Below are 17,688 nucleotides of genomic sequence, written 5' to 3' on the forward strand. Positions count from 1 at the left end.
TAGATTCAGGGTCAGTTCCTGTGGATTGGAGGGTAGCTAATGTTATCCCACTTTTCAAGAAAGGAGGGAGAGAAAAAACGGGAAATTATAGACCAGTTAGTCTGACATCAGTGGTGGGGAAGATGCTGGAGTCAATTATAAAAGACGAAATTGCGGAGCATTTGGATCGCAGTAACAGGATCGTTCCGAGTCAGCATGGATTTACGATGGGGAAATCGTGCTTGACTAATCTACTGGAATTATTTGAGGATGTAACTAGGAAAATTGACAGGGGAGAGCCGGTGGATGTGGTGTACCTCGACTTTCAGAAAGCCTTCGACAAGGTCCCACATAGGAGATTGGTGGGCAAAATTAGAGCACATGGTATTGGAGGTAGGGTACTGACATGGATAGAAAGTTGGTTGACAGACAGAAAGCAAAGAGTGGGGATAAATGGGTCCCTTTCAGAATGGCAGGCAGTGACTAGTGGGGTACCGCAAGGCTCGGTGTTGGGACCGCAGCTATTTACAATATACATCAATGACTTGGATGAAGGGATTAAAAGTACCATTAGCAAATTTGCCGATGATACAAAGCTAGGTGGCAGTGTGAACTGTGAGTAAGATGCTATGAGGTTGCAGGGTGCCTTGGACAGGTTGTGTGAGTGGGCGGATGCATGGCAGATGCAGTTTAACGTAGATAAGTGTGAGGTTATCCACTTTGGTGGTAAGAATAGGAAGGCAGATTATTATCTGAATGGTGTTAAGTTAGGAAAAGGGAACGTACAACATGATCTGGGTGTCTTAGTGTATCAGTCACTGAAAGGAAGCATGCAGGTACAGCAGGCAGTGAAGAAAGCCAATGGAATGTTGGCCTTCATAACAAGAGGAGTTGAGTATAGGAGCAAAGAGGTCCTTCTGCAGTTGTACAGAGCCCTAGTGAGACCGCACCTGGAGTACTGTGTGCAGTTTTGGTCTCCAAATTTGAGGAAGGATATTCTTGCTATTGAGGGCGTGCAGCGTAGGTTTACTAGGTTAATTCCCGGAATGGCGGGACTGTCATATGTTGAAAGACTGGAGCGACTAGGTTTGTATACACTGGAATTTAGACGGATGAGAGGGGATCTTATCGAAACGTATAAAATTATTAAGGGGTTGGACACGTTAGAGGCAGGAAACATGTTCCCAATGTTGGGGGAGTCCAGAACCAGGGGCCACAGTTTAAGAATAAGGGGTAGGCCATTTAGAACAGAGATGAGGAAAAACTTTTTTAGTCAGAGAGTTGTGAATCTGTGGAATTCTCTGCCTCAGAGGGCAGTGGAGGCCAATTCTCTGAATACATTCAAGAGAGAGCTAGATAGAGCTCTTAAGGATAGCGGAGTCAGGGGGTATGGGGAGAAGGCAGGAACGGGGTACTGATTGAGAATGATCAGCCATGATCACATTGAATGGCGGTGCTGGCTCGAAGGGCCGAATGGCCTTCTCCTGCACCTATTTTCTATTGTCTATTCTATTGTCTATTGCCAGTCTTCTCAAAACTCAAACATTCCTAACAACAGGACTCAACCCAGATGTTGTCTCATGAATGGTTCATACACAAATGTTGAACGTCAATCCAGCTGCCTCACTGAATAGGGGAGGAAACCAAAGTTCCCACGTTATTTCATATGTACATTCCATCAAAGTAGTTTATTCTCTCATTTGATCATTCATGAAATATACTATTTTAATATTTTTAATAATCAACTGGCTTTTGATGAGATGGGAGCTAAATAACTCACTTTAGTCCCAATTGAAAAAAAACATGCACCTCAACCATGAAATTGCTATCAGATAGGAGAAAAAAAGTGAATCTCAACCATAAAAACTCTTTCCTATTTAAACATTCTCTTTGTTTTACTGTTTTATAAATGTACTTTCATTATCTAGTACTGAATATTTCAGGTAGGTGGATGCATTGTTACATCAAAACATTTAAAACTCATGGCATTAAATACATTTCAATCTTACTTTATTTAAAAGGTAACGGCTGTGGCTTAGGTGATGGTATTCTCTCCTCAAGCCAGAAAGATGTCTGTTCCAGCCTCATTGCAGAATTGAGCATAAAATTCTCTCCACTGCTCTATGTTTCCAGTATGGAGAAGCAATCTCACCAACAATGGTTGAAAGATGAGTGACATCCACCCTTTGTGGCAGATGGAATATGTAAAAATGCTTAGTTCCCTGCTCATAAATACATAGACAATAGGTGCAGGAGGAGGCCATTCGGCCCTTTGAGCCAGCACCGCCATTCAATATGATCATGGCTGATCATCCCCAAACAGTACCCCGTTCCTGCCTTCTCCCCATATCTCTTGATTCCGCTAGCCCTATGAGCTCTGTCTAACTCTCTTTTGAATGCATCCAGTGAATCGGCCTCCACTGCCTTCTGAGGCAGAGAATTCCACAAATTCACAACTCTTTGGCTGAACATTTTTCCTCATCTCAGTTCTAAATGGCCTATCCCTTATTCTTAAACTGTGGCCCCCAGTTCTGGACTCCCCCAACATCAAGAACATGTTTCCTGCATTTAGCTTGTCCAATTCCTTAATAGATTTATATGTTTCCATAAGATCCCCTCTCATCCTTCTAAATTCCAGTGAATACAAGCCCAGTCGCTCCATTCTTTCATATGACAGTCCTGCCATCCCGGGAATTAACCTGGTGAACCTATGCTGCACTCCCTCAATAACAAGAATGTCCTTCCTCAAATTAGACCAAAACTGCACACAATACTCCACGTGTGGTCTCGCTAGGACCCTGAACAACTGTAGAAGGACCTTTTTGCTCCTATACTCAACTCCTCTCATTATGAAAGCCAAGATACCATTAGTTTTCTTCACTGCCTGCTGTACCTGCATGCTTACTTTCAGTGACTGATGTACAAGGACACCCAGGTCTCATTCTACTTCCCCTTTACCTAACCCAACACCATTCAGGTAATAATCTGTCTTCCTGTACTTCCCACCACAGTGGATAACCTCACATTTATCCACATTATACTGCATCTGCCCACTCACCCAACCTGTCCAAGTCACCCTGCATCCTCCTCACACTGCCACCCAGCTTTGTTCATCTGCAAATTTGCTAATGTTACTTTTAATTCCTTCATCTAAACCATTAATGTATATTGTAAATAACTGCGGTCCCAGCACCGAGCCTTGCCCCCAATACCAATACATACCGATTCCTTCTCTCCAGAGATGCTGCCTGACCCGCTGATTTACTCCAGCATTTTATGTCTACCTTTGATTTAAACCAACATCTGCAGTTCTTTCCCACACACCGTGTGCTCTAATTTTACCCACTAACACTACATCCATTGGCTCTCCCTTGTCCATTTTATTTGTTACATCCTCAAAAATATTCCAGAAGATTAGTCAAGCATGATTTCCCTTTCGTAAATCCATGCTGACTTGAACCGATCCTGTTACTGCTATCCAAATGCGCCATTATTACATCTTTAATAATCGACTCCAGTATCTTCCCCATTGATGTCAGACTAACTAGTTTATAATTCCCTGCTTTCTCTCTCCCTCCTTTCTCATTACATTTACACCTTATCTCTGATGAATAAGTAGCCAGACATCTTTCAGCTTCCTCCATTGCTATTTGAAATGTTCCAGAAAGACTTTCCAGACGATTACTTCAACTGTGTCATCTACGAAGAGATGACAATTAATTAGGACAACATTGAGGCTTCGGGATGACACAGTAAAAGATACCAGGCTGTGCAATGTTTTCAGCAAATCTGCAGATGGAACTACACAGCAATACTTCTGACTAATACTTGGTCAGTGTCCAATTGATCAGTATTGGACCAATGTCATATGAGATTCTTCTCTGATCACTGTATCCTGCTGGCTGGCTAGTTAGCAAGGAAAAAGAAAGCTAAGCATGAAACAGACAACATCCCAATCCAGAAAAAAGAACTTAGAGAGCCCACGAGTCTGAAATTACTCAATCCTTACTCCATTGCTCCTGCATCGGTGGGAAGCAATTAAGATGAACATCAAGAGTTCTTCATCCTCAGATATATTCAGAATGACAGAGAAAGTCAAAAGAAAGTGTGCGAATTCCAGTACAGCATGCTCAACATGATCCTGCTGCAGTTGATCAAGGTGGATGCTGAGAAGTACCTGCTCAAAGGGGAAAAAAACAGCAAACATTGTTCTAGTGCAGACAAGGAAAACTTATGTATTGGAAGGAATTGCAGGGTGAGGGAAACTAGAGATATGGAAGGGTGCAAAGAGCATGTAGGGTGTGAAAAAGACAAATGATGATCAAGGAAATGTACAATTGTTCATTGTTGGTTGAGGGGAAGGTAACCACGAGGAAAACAAACAGAAAAATTAATCAGGAGGACAGTGAAACTAGTAGGAGAATTAGGGTTGGGGAAGGGAAGGAGAGAAAGAGAGAGGGAGGGAAACCAAGCGTTACTTGAAGTTAGATAAATCAATATTCGCTGGGTTGTAAGCGCAAGCGAAATAGAAGGTGCTGTTCCTCCAATTTACGTTTGGCCTCACTCTGACATTGGAGGAGGCCCAGGACAGAAAGGTCAGTGTGGGAATGGGAGTTAATATGTTTAATAACCAGGAGATCGCATAGGCCCAGGCGGACTTAGCAAATGCGTGCCCAGGTGGATTCACCAAAACAATCGCCTAGCCTGCGCTTGGTCTTGCCAATATACCAATAAGATATAATTTTGAAAAAACATACCTAAACCATCTCTAGGACAGCACTGCACTGTTTTCAGTTGAGTTGTTCTTGGTTCTTGGTTCTCCAAAATATTCCAAATGGAATTTAAACTGGAGGTTAACCAAATCTGTCCTGATCTGTCCTCTCAGGTGGAGTCTAAAAATTCCATAGCACTAATCTGAAGACCTGGGGAGCTAACCTTTATATGTTTCCAATTACTTCATCACATTATTAACTGATTTGCTGGTCATTATCATATTACTGTATGTGGGAGCCAAGTACAAATTAGTCATTACTTTTCCTGTAATATATAAGGGCACTTCAGGAATACTTCATTTCCTGCAAAGTGCTCAAATGACCCAAAAATTAATTAGGCACCACATATGCAATTGTTTGTCATTAAATTCTTTATTTAAAAAACCTTAATATTTGGTGTTGAGCGCCCATAAAAGGATTTTATTGCACGAATGACTTGCAGAAGTATTGAAAGATAAGTACGAATGGATAGTGTAATTATTTTGCAATCAATAAAGCACTCATCATTAAATATGACATTTTCAGATGATGGTGACCTGAACAACTGTCAGGTATGCTGGCATCCTTCAATCAATAAAATGCCTGATAACAAATTATTAGTAGTGAACATAAAATGCAAAACCAACAAAATTAAAAACAGTGTCCAATTTGTTTTTCTCCAAAGCTGTGAATCCCAAGCCTATGCAAGACAAAAGGGTAAAAAAACATTGAGGCCATTTTAGGAAGAATTTCTCTAAAGCTAAGGATAATTAAAAAGATTCCAGGATAATTAAACATTACCTGGGCTGATAAACATAATACCATCCAATTAATATTTGTAGTCTTTTCAATCACATTCAAGAAATCATCCAGCTTCTTCATGAACGTTAACAGCAAATGCTGTGCACACAATTAAAATACTCCAGAATATAATTCTATGCCAAAACCTACTTCAACATATGCAGATCATCTACACATTCCTAGTCCTTTCCTAATTCATCTCAAAAGTTGCTATCCATGTGCACTAAATCTATTTTTTACTGTTTCAAAATTCTTAAAATCCAGATACCTAAAGCCTACCGTGGTGATTGAGCACCCTTAGATTAATAACCTGCATTCATGTTCCAGCACCTCAATGTTACCAAATGAAGGGACCATAAGTAGATACACGTTTCCCATACGAAAATAAAAACAAAGATCTTCCAACAGAGGAAATACAAAATCTTGCATTTCGAAGACTAATCCATGTTCCAATTTCCACCCCCAATTGTCTCAAGTATGTGTCAATAGTCTTATTTGATGTGCACACTGCCCAGCTGCAAGCCAGTGCATTTGGAAGTAATATTTGCATTTTAAAAAATGCCATGCCATAGAAAAGCACAATTACCTGTAAACATAATTTACAGGTAGTGTAGGAAAATAACTGCAGATGCTGGTACAAATCGAAGGTATCACAAAATGCTGGAGTAACTCCGCAGGTCAGGCAGCATCTCAGGAGAGAAGGAATGGGTGACGTTTCGGGTCGAGACCCTTCTTCAGACTGATGTCAGGGGGGCGGGACAAAGGAAGGATATAGGTGGAGACAGGAAGATAGAGGGAGAACTAGGAAGGGGAGGGGAAGAGAGGGACAGAGGAACTATCTAAAGTTGGAGAAGTCAATGTTCATACCGCTGGGCTGTAAGCTGCCCAAGCGAAATAGGAGGTGCTGTTCCTCCAATTTCCAGTGGGCCTCACTATGGCACTGGAGGAGGCCCATAACAGAAAGGTCAGACTGGGAGTGGGAGGGGGAGTTGAAGTGCTCAGCCACCGGGAGATCAGGTTGATTAAGGCGGACTGAGCGAAGGTGTTGAGCGAAAAGATCGGCAAGCCTGCTCGGCGATATATTCACCACATATAAATATAAAAATAACATGACATTCGGGTAGAAAAGAGCCAGAGATGTTTTTATAGTATGATTAGAAAAGATTCACAATTGAAATTGTGAAATGTAATACCCAGTATTGATAAAACAAGCACAAAATTTACAAAATAAACTATTATTAGGCACAGTTGGTGAAAAAACGTCAACATCTCATATTATTTTATACACTGCAAGTCGTAATATCATAATGAGCCAAGAGTAAGATTTTTTTAAATCTTGTTAAATGACACTGAAGAAATCCAACAGTAGCACTCTGACATAACCTCATCTCTCTACTGCCCTTTGGTTATCTTTTACTTTAGGCATGCTTTTATGTGTAGATGCAAAATATTTGTTTAACCTCTGCTATTTCCAAATATCCCATTATTTATACTACAGGAGCAGAAAACATTTACTTTCAGCTCTTTTCCTCTGTAACCTCTTACTGAAGCTCTCAACCCGTTTTTAAATTCCTTGCCAATTTGCACTCGTTACATTTCTTCCTATAATTTTTTTTTCATCATTCTGTGTTGCTTTCTAACATTTGGGGAACGGGGTACTGATTGAGAATGATCAGCCATGATCACATTTAATGGTGGTGCTGGCTCGAAGAGCCGAATGGCCTACTCCTGCACCTATTGTCTATATTCAGCCAATCCTCAGTTTTTCCACTCTTTGGAACTTAATGCAGGGCCACCCCAGGTTACGATCGCCTGACTTATGTACAGCCCACAAATACGAATCAGTTTTTCAAAGACCGGCAGAATGCATTTGCCATCTGCTATAGGCATCTCCTGCCATGTAGGAATTCAGTTCACGACAATATCTGATTGCCTCAGTTAAACGTTCTGGTTTAACTGCACGTTATTTAAATATATTGCCAGGTGGCTACATTTCTGACTTGCGAACTGTTTAGATCATAATTAGGTCATAATTAATTCTCAGGAACAGAACCCTCTCACACCCTGTAATCACTTTCTTTCAATTTCTTCAATTAGCCATTTCCACCCACAAAGAATCTTTGGACTAAATAGTGCTGACTTCGAGCCAGTTCTGAGGGTCACCTAACTGACTGTTTGGTCAATTTAAAGAAACATCATGAAAACAGGCCATTCAGCCCACTGAGTCCATAATGACCTTCAATCACCCGTTCACACTATGTCCATGTTAACCCTCTTTCGCATCCACTCCCTACACAATGGGGGCAATTTACAGAGGCCAATTATGTTATAAACTCGCTCGTCTTTGGGATGTGGGAGGAATCCGGAGGATACATTGGAAACCCACACAGTCACACAGAGAGCATGCAAACTCCACACAAATAGCACCCGAGGCCACCGGGTCTCTGGCACTATGAGGTAGCAGCTCCATCAGCCGTGCCATTGTGCTGCTCTTTCAATCCAGTGCATCCGGGAAACAATGAATGCAGGCAATTCGGGGCAGCAGACTGGGTTACAAAACAGGCCCTTATTTTTTTAATGTGATATATACATTCTTTGATTGTTATGAACTTCTATTTCTTTAAATGCCAGCCATCACACACGCACTGTTACGAATCTAGATTTACCATCCTTCTTTAACCAACTTTTAAGATTATAATGCTGATTTTAAGTTGTACTCACGAATTAAATGTGAAATTCTTCAGTATAATATCAATCTTCTCCAAAGAAACCTTTACTACATGGTTACTAAGTAATCCTGCCTTATTAAACAAGTCAGATCTAAAAGTGTCTGTTCCCTGATTCGGCTCAGAGTCAATCTTTCTCGGAAATAGTCTAAAATACATTCCACAAAATCATTTAAAAAATAACTTTTACAATTTGATTTGCCTAATCTTTACAATGATTAAAGATCTTGCTATTTGTCAAATGATAAACTGCCCAACTGTATGGATTGATTGCCCGAACAATATAGCCGCTATTATGGGGCATTTTTTCTGCCCTTGTCCAATTTTTAATCCCACCCAAATCACGTCTTCTTCCTGATCTTCTGAGCCAAGATAGTTTCTCAAATGTGCCAGATGACAATAACAAAAATTGGGATTCAAGTTCACAAATACAGAGAATAGCATTTATTCTTTCTCTCTACAATCTTCCCCTACCATATTTCTGTTCAAACGGTGTTTACTGCAGTGCCATAGACAGTCTACCTTCCCTGCCATCTTTGTTCACATCCATACAAGCAATAACTTCAAAGGTAATGTGCTGTATCTTACAACCAATGGTAGGAACATTGAATTCTCCAATGTTAAAAGGAACTACAACTCTCCCCCCTCCCTTCTTCCCCCACACACCTCTCCCTTACAGGCTTTGTCCTCCCCTCCTCTCTTCGAGCTTTCTTTCCCCACCCCCCACAATCAGTCTGAAGAATGGTCCTGACCTGAAACATTACTAATCCACATTCTCAATAGATGCTCCCTGACCCGCTGTTACTCCAGCACTGAATGTTTTCCCCTAATCTCCACACCTCCAATCTCCACATCCTCCGACCTCCCATCTCCCTCCAAACCCATCTGTCCTCTCCTCCTTTCCCACCCAGGCTCTGCTTGCCCTCCCCCCTCTCCTTCCCAAGCTCCATCCGCACGGCCGTCCTCCACCCCGTCTGCCTTCCATCTTTTCCCCTTTATCTTCTGTCGTCCTCCGCCTTCTCCACTACTCACCAGCCTCCACCGTTTGTCCCCATATCCTTTCCCAAGCCTCCTCCCCACCTCTGCCATCACCCCACCTCTGCCCACCCTCCTTCCCTAATATCCTGTCATTTCCCCTCTCCCCAAGCTCTCCACCACCCCCACCACCACGATTTGTCTCCCCTCCTCTCCACCACCCCACCTCAATCCCATTCTTCTGCCTTCAGCCCTGTCATCCCCGAGCTCTCTCCAGAGCCTCCTCTCTCCCCCTCCTCCTTCCCCATCTTCACCCCCACCCATCATCTGATCCCTACCCCTTCCCTCCACTCTCACCCACCCCTCCTCTTCCACTTCCCTCCCCGATCTAAACCTGACCTCCCCTCTTCCCTCCTCCCCATCCACACCTACTCCCTCCCCATCATTTATTCCCCAGCATCTCCACCCACCTCCGATCCACCCATCTCTCCATCCCCTGGCCCTATCCCTTCTCCACCTCCCCTCCTTCTTTCCCCCACCCCACCAATCCCTTCACCCCCCTTCCCTTCTCCCACCACCCCCCCCCCCCCTTACAATCCCTCCATCGCACGCACCCCTTCCCCCCTGCCCTCCCTCCTTCCATCCCCTCCCTTCCGCCACCACTCGTCTCCTGCCCTCTCTCATCCACCCCTTCATTCCTCCCTCGCCACCCTGTCTCACCCCCGTCTTCCATCGCCCCACAACCAGGGTCTCTTCCGGCCCTCATCCCCGGGCACCTTTCTTCCCTGCAGTTCTTCATTCCTCCTCCTCCCCCCGGCCATGATCCTCGCCTCTCGCCAGCTTCCTCGCCCGACAAAGAGCAGAGCCGCCGCCGCCGCCGCGTCAATCCCTTGCGGGCAGTTCTCAGCAAACGGTGCCGCCTCCATACTTTATCCGCGAGGAGAGAAGGAAGCCGGCCTGCCTGCCAGCTCCGCCGAAGGTCAGGCTTCGCGACCGACCATCCGTCCGTCCGTCCTCACCCACCCCACCACCCGGTCTGGTCCGAGGCCGCTCTGCTGCGCCGCGCCGCGCCCGTGACCTCCTCACCTGCGGCCCCGGGGCTGGAGCTCTAGCGCGAGCGGCTCATCCTCCCGTCCGTCCGTCCGCCCGCTTCACCGCTCGAGCTCGGCGCCGCCGCCGCCGCCGCCCGCCCGCCCGTCCGCGTCCGCCAGCTGAGCCAGGTAACGTCGGTCACGCGGCCGGCTCCTCGCCTGCCGCCGCCGCGCGCGCGTTCACCCACCCGCTCCGTGCGGGGCCTGGTGCGCGCGCACACCTGCCCCTCTGTCCCCCCCCCAACCCCCCACCCAGTGTTCATGCCCAGATGGCGGACGGAGCCCCTCGTCGCCTCCCCCGGTTATACCTGATCCTTATCCGGCCAGCTGGTGCTCCTGCAGTGGCACCCCGCTGTGCCCACTGATTCGTTTTAAGCCCATTGTAACTGGTTGGCACGGAGGGGGGGGGGGTGGATTTTCCTGACCCGCTCACATTATAGCAGTACACCCACCATAGGTTTGTCGTGTGCAGGCAGGCAATCCGTAGGGGAAACTGACTCCAGATTCCACCGTTCACCCGCACACTGGTGGCAATTTAGTCCCTTAACATGACAACCTGCACGTTTTTCAGATGCAGAAGCAGCATTCAGAGAAGATACACACTCCACGCAGGCAGTGCCAGGGGGTCAAGATTGAAGCCATAGGTCATCAGAGCCAACTGCTTCGAATCTTTTTACAGTAATACAGCACAGAAACAGGCTTTTCAGCCAAACTCATCAATGCCAACCAAGATGCCTATCAGCATCTGCAGTTATTTTCCTACACAAGATGCCTATCTAAGATTGTCCCATTTGCCAGATTGGTCCCAGATCCATGTAAACCTCTATCCATGTACCTACGCAAGTGGCTTTTAAATGTTATTTCATGTGCCTCAACCACCTACTCTAACAGCTTGCTTCATATATGTAGCGCTATCAGAGTGAAAAAGTTGCCCTTCAGGCTCCTATTAAATATTTCACCTTACCTTAAACCTTTGCACTCTAGATTTTGATTCCAAAACTCTGGTATAGAGGCCCTGTGCATTCACCTTATCTATGCCCTTCAATTTCATAAACTGCTCGTATTAGCTCTGTCATTTTTGTTTTGAACCAGCTGGCATTGTGGTTCCCCTTATTGTAAATCAAGGCACATGTCATGGTCTAAGATTTACAGTGCAGGAGTTCAACCAAAACATATGTAGGAGTAAGCCCCATGGCCCATTGAGCCTTCAACTAACGTGGCAAATCATCAAGATCATGTTCACTTTCGCACATCCTCTGCTTTTATTATTGTACAAGAACCTGCCCATCTCAGTCATGAATATACTCAACAAGCGAGGATGAGCAGCCCTTCGGGAGAAATAATTCAGCTTTACAACCCTCAGGATAAATACAGTTTAATTCTCAGGTCTAAATAGGGATGCTATTCCCAGATTATTGGGAAATTTCCGAGAACTAAATAAAATCTTCTAAAGACAATTAAAAACTACCTGAGAGTTAAATCACCAGCACAAAATGCTACCAAAATGGAGAAAGAGGATTGTTTGCCATTTGATATTGGTGCGATCCTCTTAGCTCCAATAAATTTAAATAAAAAAACATATGGAGGTAATCCCATTATACACAGTGTTATCCGTACCTGGAAACAATTAAATCTTACGTTAAAATTGAGTAAATTATCTGTTTTCCTTCCTATTGCGAATAACCCTTCTTTTAAACCGTCTGTCTTAGATAGAGGATTTGCTCAATGGAAAAGTTATGGAATTAAAAGGGTGGGAGATCTTTATCATAAGGGAACTTTTCTTTCTTTTCAGGATTTACAGCAGAAGTACGGATTACATGTTAATAATTATTTTAGATATTTACAACTTAGAGATTATGTAAAATTACACATGCAAGAATATAAGTTTAGAGGTCCAGAAACACTTGATGTATGCCTAAATCGACATAATTCAAATAAATTAATATCCTTTATTTATAATACTCTCCTAGACACTGACATTCCGTCATCAGAATCTTATAGACGAGCATGGGAGGACGAATTGAATCAACTCATAATGCAAGATATATGGGATGAAAGTTTACAACATATACACCAATGTTCATTAAATACTAGACATTCCTTAATACAATTTAAAATAATACATAAATTACATTATTCGAAGACGAAATTAAATAGGATTTTTCCTAGTATCTCTCCTATTTGTGATAAATGTCAATTTCAAGAAGCTAATTTAACTCATATTTTCGTAACTTGTATAAAAATGCAAAACTTCAGGTTGGAGATTTTTTAAATAGTTTCTAAAGTTATTAACAAGCAATTGGATATGGATCCAAAATTAATTATATTAGGATTATCAGAACATACTACAAACTTTACAACAAGTCAGGTACATTTTCTTGATTACAGTCTAATAACTGCGAAAAAATTAATACTTAAATTTTGGAAAAAAAACAATAACCCCCACAATTAAAATGTGGACTACGGAAATGACAGAGACCCTGCATTTGGAAAAAATAAGATTTGCCTTAATTGACAAACCTGAGTTATTTTTTAAAATATGGTCTCAATTTATTGAATTTTTAGAAAAGTAAATGGGTTTGGCACAGGACTAAAATAAAAATTTAAAATTAAAAGTTGAAACTTGAGTTAGGGGTTGGATGTACAACTGTGGTTATTGTCTCCCGGATCTACTCCCTTTAATTTTTATAGTTATATCTTTTTTTTAATCCTCTTATTCTCTCTTCCCAATAGTTTATAGTTTTTTTTTGGGTTTTTTTTCCTTTCTTCTTTATTTTTTTATTTTCTCTCTTTAAAAATTTAAAAATTGAAGCTATGTAAGAACTCTGTAACAAATGTGTCTTTTATTTCTATTTGTACATATGCTTTTCAAAAATTTAAAAATAAAAAATAAAAATTTTAAAATGCTACCAAAAATAAAAAGGGTCCAACGAAAATGTAGAAATGAAGTATTAGTGGAAAGTTAATAGTACATTAAACACAGAAAAATGTCAAGGACACTATGATTTATTCCCTTTATTCACAAAATGCTGGAGTAACTCAGCAGATCAGGCAGCATCTCGGGAGAGAAGGAATCGGTGACGTTTCGGGTCGAGACCCTTCTTCAGACTGAAGAAGGGTCTCGACCCGAAACGTCACCCATTCCTTCTCTCCTGAGATGCTGCCTGACCTGCTGAGTTACTCCAGAATTTTGTGAATAAATCGATTTGTACCAGCATCTGCAGTTATTTTCTTATATGATTTATTTCCTAGTGTTTTGAAAGAGGTGTCCATAGAAAAAGTGAACACACTGGTTTTCTTCTAGAATTTGTCCTATGGAGAAAATATAATCCTATTATTTATGAAAGGAGGGAAAAAATAAAACAGGAAACAAATGATTTGTGGCTAGAATAATGTTGCAATGTATAATGAAGGAGGTGATAAGAATTAATAAGGAGCCTACAATAGTGGGGGAAATCACATATCAGTGCTTGACCAGGAGTTATTCACAATCTATTTCAGTGATATGATAGAGGGGACTAAATGCAAAATATCCAAGACTGCTTATGATATATATCTAGATAGGATTGAGAGCAAGGAAGAGGATGGAATGATACTTCAAGGAGATAAGGACATGCTGAGTGAATAGGTAGATGCAAAATGTGGAAAAATGAAAAGTCATCCACGTTGATGTACTAAGAGAAAAAAAAACTTTTTTAACTGTTGAGAACTTGGATAATGTTGATGTTCAACAGGGAGCAATAGATTTTTGGATACTCAGGGCAAGGGATTCAAGGGGTTTGGGGATAGTGCAAAAATTGGCACCGAGGTGGAAAATTAGCCATGCCCATGATGAATGGTGAAAGAAGAATGAAAGAGCAAATGGACATTTCCACTTTCTTGTGGAAAATAAACACTAAATGTTATTTCACCTGCCCCAAACACTTCTTATAGAATCTTCAACCTCTCCCTTCATGGGAACAGGAGCAGACTTTGTGAGACACTACCCCATTTTACCATTTAATGAGATCATGGCTGATCTGTTATTTTTAAATTACAACTATTACTCCATCTTAGATTTAAAATTAACCCATCCCTTACACGTAGAAATGTTTCCTAGAAGTAGACCTACTGCCTCACAGCAGCAGTGACCAGAGTTCAATCCTGTACTTGTTCAGGATTGAACCTGGTACTGTCGGTGTGGAATTTGCCCTGTCACTACAGGGCTTCCTCAGGGTGTTCTGGTTTCCTCCCATATCGCAAAGTGATTGTTTAAGTGGCGTCTGTAAATTGCCCCATGTGTAGGTGAGTGGTGGAAACTAAGGGTAGCTGATAAAAATTGAAGGGAATAATTAAAATGGGATTAATGCAGCATTGGTGTAAATGAATGGCTGTTGGTCAACACAACATAAGGCTGATGAGCCTATTTCCACACCGGATCTCCCTATATTAATACTCCTGAAAACCAACTCTAATTTATAGGCCATGCTAGAGTCTCTAATCAGCAAAAATGTTTCTTTCTATCCATGCTTTTGATTCTCCTTAATATCTTGGAAATATCAATGGAAGTACCTGAATTTTCTAAAATTCCTGGAATGTAACAAGTTCAGCTAATTATTTCTTAAGGGTCTAACTATTCATATTATTCAATTTTAATTTAACCAGCCTACCTTTGGAAACAGTTAGTCTTATGTTCAGGGTGATCCTCCACTTCAATGCAATTTTCTACATCATACCCATAATTCTTGATTAATTTAATATCATATCATATCATATATATACAGCCGGAAACAGGCCTTTTCGGCCCACCAAGTCCGTGCCCCCCAGCGATCCCCGTACATTAACACTATCCTACACCCACTAGGGACAATTTTTACATTTACCCAGCCAATTAACCTACATACCTGTACGTCTTTGGAGTGTGGGAGGAAACCGAAGATCTCGGAGAAAACCCACACAGGTCACGGGGAGAACGTACAAACTCCTTACAGTGCAGCACCCGTAGTCAGGATCGAACCTGAGTCTCCGGTGCTGCATTCGCTGTAAAGCAGCAACTCTACCGCTGCGCTACCGTGCCGCCAAAGAACTATATTTGTTTGTGGTGCCCCTCATAAAATACCATTTCCAAATAAGCCAGGATCTCCAAAGCCTCTCGAGCATCTATAATGCTCTGAATTTCTCATCCATGCCTTTAGATAGTTCTGCCAGCGTTCCCTGATTTTGCAGCAATTCCAGCTGCTCCCCACATAGGCCCCAGGACTCCTTCCCCATCACTATCAATCCTACCACATAACCAGCTCATGTTAACAAAATAATTATGCTATGTTACAAAGGATAACACACTTAAAGCCACAATTTATCAGAAGCAGCTGCAGACATCACCAGATACAAGATAGTGAGAACATTTAGAAATGTGAAGACGTTGCCAACATAGTAATGACTGAAATATACTGAGAAATTAAATTATCATGTTAGATAAACAGATAGACTCAAGGAACTAAATAATCTAAATATATATGAGGATAAAATAAATAAAGGAGTAGAGGAAACCAATTTTAAAGGAACTCAATTTGGCTTAAGTACCTGATACACAGAATAAGAGTTATTAATGTGAAGTCAAACAATTCCTTCAATCAATTACTACCAAACCAGAACTAACGTTGGTTCTGAAAATAAACTGAACATAAGTTTCTAAATGCACTTGGAAACAACAATGGAAAAGTGGGCAGGCATAGCTTATTAAAAATAAAAATAGCAGAAAAAACATGAATTAAACAAAGACAGACACATGATCTGTATGAATTGAGATAAATAATAAACAAAATATGTTAATGGAGTACTCTACAAACTATAACAGAAAGAAAAGTAAACTATTTGTAAATATATCTATGAAATTACTAAAGATGGAGCAACCATATCAATTTTAGCCATCTTCAAATAAAATTAAATAAAAACCGAAGAAGAGTTAAAAAGGGCATAGAGTATCTATGTTGAATAATACTTGAAAGCAGTGTTGACAGAAGCAAGTCTTGAGGAACATAGCAGCCAGAGGGTCTCTGCTGTAAACAATGAGAGAATATAGGTTAAATTTACTTTACCTTGTTCTCACATATCTCTGTTCAGGTGTACCTTCCATGATAAAATGAATGGAAATGATCACAGTGGAGATTAAGTCCTGTCTTCACTCTCTGGATTGTAATGCAAGCCAAAGTGAGAAATATCCAGAAAGATCTGCATCTCAAAGCTGTGAATGCAAGAGCTTCTGTTGGCCAGCAGCAGCAACATAATGGTTTTCACTACAATCCGTGGCCACATTGCCCAGCATACCTATGGTTTCACCAATACTATCATGCCAGGGATTCGATGAGAAATATAGAAGGGCATGGTAGGGGCATAGCAGGAATACCCAAGACGATGGCAATGACATAGCTGCAACAGATGATTGCATCGTGCATAAACAGCAAATATATCATGCACTGAACAGCTTTGAGCAATTTCACAACCAACAGATCAGTACAAAGCTCTGCAGTGCTGATGCACCTAGTCATGAATAATTGTGGATAATTAAAGGGTGAGGTGACTCATAAATATATTCCAATCCAGTACAATGGTATGACCCAAAAGAAAGTATTAAAGGTCGAGGCATTTGCAAGTATCTTCATCCAGAAGGGTTGAGTGGATGCTATATCATAGAACCCAGCCAATGTTTCAGCCAATTCAATTCACTCAATATTTTACCAAGAAATGGCTGAAAATACCAAATACAGCAACGGTTATGGGTACATGCAATACCTTGGTTGTAATACTGTAGACTTGTACTCCTCTATACCTCCAGCCAAATTGTTCCAGTACAGGTATAATGTTGAAATTTGCTCATCAAAGACAAATGGGATATTGTCCAGTTATACCGTCTAGAAAAAGTAGGCAAATTAATTCAGCAAATTGGCACCTAATTAGTCTACTCTCACATGATAGCAAAGTGATAGCAAGTTTCCTCAGCAATGTTATCCGATAGAACTCCTCACTACTCCTCAATAAATGGCTCATCTGGATTTCACCAGACTCACCCAACTTAAGATCTCATTATAACCTTAGCTAAAATATTGATAAAGGTGCCAAGATCCAGAGCTGAGGTGAGAGCGATTACACTTGCATCTAGGCAGTATTTGACTGAATGTGGCATTAAGGATTCCCACTAACACTAAAGTCAATGGGATTAGTTGCCATACCTTGTACTTTGTCCTAAAGTCCAAGGGCATCATTCCAATAATTTCTCAGGTCAGTGTGTGGATCCAGATATCTTTGGCTTCCTCAAGGCTTTACTTCCTTCCTTCATTAGTTCAGAAATGGGAATGTTCACTGATGATTGCTAAATAAGCAATTCCA

At 41.7% G+C, this 17,688-nt stretch overlaps 1 protein-coding gene across 7 annotated transcripts in view; it reads right to left on the reverse strand.

Moving 5' to 3' along the window:
* The window catches only part of fam49bb (family with sequence similarity 49 member Bb), a 130,051-nt gene that overhangs the window by 92,114 nt on the left and 20,249 nt on the right, over positions 1 to 17,688 (reverse strand). For 3 of the 7 annotated variants that reach the window (XM_078397757.1, XM_078397755.1, XM_078397754.1), the window contains exon 1: positions 10,319 to 10,515. The exons of 1 other annotated variant lie outside the window; for it this stretch is intronic. The gene's annotated coding sequence lies outside the window, so the exon portion shown is untranslated. Of the gene's footprint in view, positions 1 to 10,318; positions 10,516 to 10,631; positions 10,657 to 17,688 lie in introns of those variants that run through there. 3 more of the 7 variants (XM_078397756.1, XM_078397750.1, XM_078397753.1) reach the window with 2 other exon arrangements.

The sequence above is a fragment of the Rhinoraja longicauda genome, chromosome 4, assembly GCF_053455715.1.
Source record: "Rhinoraja longicauda isolate Sanriku21f chromosome 4, sRhiLon1.1, whole genome shotgun sequence".
Classification (NCBI taxonomy): Eukaryota; Metazoa; Chordata; class Chondrichthyes; order Rajiformes; family Arhynchobatidae; genus Rhinoraja; species Rhinoraja longicauda.